We start from the raw sequence: 4767 nt of genomic DNA on the forward strand, positions 1-4767 counted from the left end.
CGATTTATCCTGTAAGACTATTTCTGTTTGAGAAAGAGGTGTTTCTACACAGCAAAAAGCTTTGTTAAAAAGGTTTTGACCGGTTCATGGGAGCAACTGCTCACGAACAATTCAGAGGATGAAAGCTACTGATCCAAACAAGTCAGCAAATACTCAGGGACGCTGGGTACTTTCCAGAAGCACCAGCTCCATTTGGGAAAGTTCATATGGTTCATCAGAACTGATAGGAATACATTTGGCCAGCTCTGGCATCCTACAACTAAGTTATAAGCATATGAATACTAGGTGTTCATGACGGTGGTGCTGGCAGAGCCCTCGACACCAGGAAGGCAGACATACACCCTGCCAGTTCTGACCCGTGTGGGTTCAACGTCTACACTGGTACAAACAGGCTGTGCAAGCCAACACGTGCTGCCAGGATTAGATCAGTTTTAATTCACCCTTTTGGCTCTTCGAAGGCAGGCCAAGTCTTATTCCAGAATACACACGTCCCTTCCAAAAGTGCCTCGGCCCAGCCGTGAGTGAAAGCTGATTTAGTTATTTAAGGCTGGTTTGCATAATGGGCTCTGGATGTGAGCCCCACGCTCGCACTGACGGTGCTAAGGGTTGAAGCGTGGGCAGGTTTCATCTCAGCTGACCCGGACTCTCATGTTCTTTATCCAGCTCCGCACTCTTCCCCGCTGACAGGCTCCTGGATTTACACCGGGGAGTTTCTGTTTGGACTCCCTGGAGACTGGGACGGCCGCACAAACAGACTTCGCCCTGCACTCCCAAACAGCAAACGAGGTCCATAGATTAAATATCTACATCTCCATCTGTCAGCACGGCCGAACCCAACGGTGCCGGAGAACCGCTCCAAGGACAAACACCGGCTCCATATTCCCGTGGCCCTTGTACAAATGAGGTGCCTCTACAGCAATCAGTGTCGGCTCCTTCCAGAGCCCCAGTGACGACTGCCAGGATCGCAGATTTATGGGGGAGCCATTGAAGTGGCAATATAAACAGGCATGTCTGCGTGCATGATATACAGGGCTGCTGTAACTCTTTTAACCAGGGCCCCCATGCCCAATAGGATACACTATGCCAGCCTTTCGTCACCGGCTTGAAATATTTAGATAACTCCCTCCTCAAAGTCAAGAGGCATTTTAAGGATGGAGCCTCAGGAATGATGGGGAGGTCAGCCATTTTTGACCATCACTATTGCAAATTTTAGTACCCCTGCAGGCAGTTCCCCCCCCCCAGAAATCTCAGCCATGAGCAAAAACAGGCCCTGAGGTAGGGCTGGCGGAGTCCACAACTGAATAAGGAACTGGGAGAAGAGAAAGAGGGGTAGTATTGGCAACTCAGTGGCCACTGCCTGACTTTGCTTACCGAAGCATCAAGGATCCCTGGGCATCACCAAGGATCCCTGAGCATCCTGCCGTGCGTCAAGGCAGCTCAATCAATGCGCACCAGGCACCCCAGGGGGGGAATATCACATATAGCGTCCTTTCCTTCATCAGGGCCAGATTTCTAGCCTCACACATGCTATCAGCGAGGACCTCCCGCACCCCTTGGTTGAAGCATTATCTTTGGTTGCAAAGTGCGCGACAGAAATGCACATTTACGTGGGGAAACTGGCTATGGGAAGACGGACTGGGAATTAGAAAGGAATCGACTCTGAACCAAATCTGCGGGAATTTAACAGAGACACCAAAAACTACCCCATAAAATGCAGCGCACTGGCAGTCTGGCAGGTGGGAGTGATGATGGTAACGTGGCCGGCAACCTGGGCTCTTGGCACCAAGCCTTGACACCTTGTTGGCCTTCTCACCATTTTGATTTTTTCAGCTGCCGCGCCAGGAAAAAAGTTCATCTCTCCATCTTGCGAGAGAAGGAAAGTGCATTGCCATTTTTCAAAGGGTCATCTGATAACCTTGTCAGACTTAATTGCGCCATAATCAAATTACTCCCTGGAACGCAGTGCGATGCAATCAATCGCATACAAACACCCCCGACAACCCTACAGACATGAAAGGCCGGGACGCACCATTTATAAAGAAATTGCAGAATTGCGGGGATTCATCTTCATTTACTGAAGGAAGGTTTTCTTGGCTTGCAAGAGAGCAAACCAGAGAGAGGGGGAGAGCGGTATTAAGCGGCCATGAATCATTTAGAAAGTGCTGGTGGGGAGTCAGCAGGGAAAAAACTTTAGTATCTGTGCTGCCAAAGAAGGGGAATGATAAACCTGTGGGGGTGATGCAGTGCCCTGGAAATACAGGGATGTTTTGTGTCTTTGCAGACCTTCTTCAAGGGGATCTTTCTTGTAGGTTGCATAGCTAAGTTATGGAGACAAAGCAAGGCATCGTGAGAGAGGACTGGCCTTTTAATCTCCTCCCCAGCTAACAGCTACTCATTTATTGCCTTGGTATCCTCAGCTTATGTCTCTCCTTCCATTCACTATGGAACCTAGCGCTGGAGCCCTGCACACAAATGCCTTGGGCACAGGCTCATAACAACACGGGCATATTGCTCCACAAAGCGGGTGAAGTGCTCTCCCTCTGACGGGAAGTTTCTTGCTAATAGGTGCGTTGTCTCCAAAACCACCACAGGGCAGAGAATACGGGGTCCAAAAGATGTGCAACCAGCAATGTGAAGTCTATGAATGGCTCCAGGAATGTGTGTAACACAGCCCCAGAGCAAGGGCAAATGGCAGGGAGAGCAAGTGGCTGATGCTTGTGTTTGAAATGCACGTCTCAACTCACCCTTAACTGTCCCGGTATCAGTGCCAAGGGTGTTTAGCTGCATTGCAAAAGCCTCCCCCCCAACACATACTCAGAGGTCCCTGCTCTGGGGACAAGATGCACTCACAGGCATATACTAGCCAGGGATATTCTGACAGCCCTAGGGATTCCTGGAGCAATTTCACACATGGGCTCTTGAAACTGCACCGAGATGTGGGATGCCACCCAGCCCACCCTGCTGCAAGTGCTCAGTCCTATTGCCTGTGCTGGAAGAAAATCTCCTACTTCCAGCGCAGGAGTCTGACACAGTTAGCTGGTTTTGAGTCCACCCAATAGAAAGCAGCAGCAGACAAGCAGTGCTAGTAAACACACCCAAATGTTTAATAAGCTGCTTTGCTAATGGGGCATCTAGGGACGCGATTTGTAAGAGTCAATATCCTGCTGGTCTTATTCAACAGGAAGCACCACAGGCTTTGCTCTGACTTACGGTCTTGAAAAAGGGGAGAAGGAGTCAACTGAGCTCGGCAGTTTGCTTGGGAAGGTTTAGGCCTTTTGTTTTACTTTAAACTGGATCCACTTGCAAGCAACGCCGGCAACTCAAGAGTTGTGGGACAGCTTCTACCTGGCTTCGGGTCACCATTGAGTCCCACATTGGTTACAGGGCACTTTGAACTCCTGGAAAGGGAAAGACACCATGGGAAAAGTACTTCAAATTTCTGCCCAAATTATTCCTTTTTCCAATGATGAACCTGAGCCAATTTTTTTAACAAAACCCTAAACATTCTCTAGTTTCCTAAGGGCAGAGGGCTTTTTGAAACTCATGGCCCCATTGGTAAGACACCTTCCCTTCATAGGTTGGGTCATTTTTCAGTCACGTGGCTCCTGCCTCACTTTGCCTGCTCAGGTTCCCATTTTTATCTCACTTACCTTCATGAATTAGAAACAACCTCACAAAAGCCAGTGGCACTGCCGCAGTAGGAAAGGAGCTTGACATGAAGGGTTCAGGTCTTAACGCAGCAGTGCAAGAAGACATGGCCTCTGCAGCAGTGAAAGCACAAATATTCTAGGCCCTCTGGAAACAACATTCATTGCATGATTTTTTTTTTGTACATATGGCCAAATTTCCATCACTCTTCACAACTTTGCATGCCAGATACTTACATCCAATAGCTGGTGCTATCACTCACTTCCCCTACCGTCCTCAGAACTTTAATCCACCGTGTGTGTGTATGAATCAAAAATTGCAATAAATGCACATATGCATCACTTTTTCCTAGCTCATACTTAGACTATATCATACACTAAGGTAGCTGGCGATGGCTAAGTGCGAGTGAAAGTATGCAGTACTCACAGATAAGCTTTTTTATGATTATTATTGATGTTGTTATATTCCGCTCAGTATGATCTGGGGTCAGAGAAGGGCATCCACATGGCTTGTCAGGAACAAACAGGACGTCACGAGTGTCATGGATGAGTTGCCTGTCATCATGCCCCAAGTGTTGCATTTTCACCCTGCAAAACGAAGAAGCGAACAATGCATTTTATGCCCTCCCGGTTTCTCAGGTTGCTCGTGTCCATCTGCGCTTTCTGTTCGCAGAGAGTGACCTACAGAGTCTCTTCGGGAACTTAGAAGTGCCTGGGGGAAGTACCCCTGTAACATGAAGCATAATAATCAGTTGTCTGAGTCTCACTCAGTGGGAATGTTTTTTATTGACTTCCATGGGTGCTGGAGCCAGGACTAGGACCGAGTCCCTGGGAAGGGCTCGCTAGCTGATCGTGGTCTCAAAGAGCGGCTGCTAAAGGCTCTGGCAAAGCAGCTTTCACTAAATATAGGAAGTGACTGCCACCTCCAGCCCTCTGACTGCTATTAAGCAGCAAGCAATTACCGGGCCTCCTTGAATGACTTTGAGAATGTAAAAACTTGTTTTACTGCTTAGTTGTACTGTAGATATAAACAGTCCGACTCGTAACACAGAAACAAGAGATGGCAATTATCCCAGACCTATTAGCTGTGTCTGAATATAATATACTAGAGGCTTCCTTG

At 48.2% G+C, this 4767-nt stretch overlaps 1 long non-coding RNA gene across 1 annotated transcript; it reads right to left on the reverse strand.

Moving 5' to 3' along the window:
• Positions 1-435: 435 nt before the first annotated feature.
• Positions 436-4505, reverse strand: LOC109318732. Its single transcript, XR_002103310.1, has 3 exons — positions 4333-4505; positions 4075-4235; positions 436-762 (listed from the first exon to the last, which is right to left on the reverse strand). It is a non-coding gene; the product is annotated as an uncharacterized LOC109318732 (long non-coding RNA).
• Positions 4506-4767: the final 262 nt, after the last annotated feature.

The sequence above is a fragment of the Crocodylus porosus genome, unplaced genomic scaffold (genome assembly GCF_001723895.1).
Source record: "Crocodylus porosus isolate Cpor-Errol unplaced genomic scaffold, CroPor_comp1, whole genome shotgun sequence".
Taxonomy (NCBI): Eukaryota; Metazoa; Chordata; order Crocodylia; family Crocodylidae; genus Crocodylus; species Crocodylus porosus.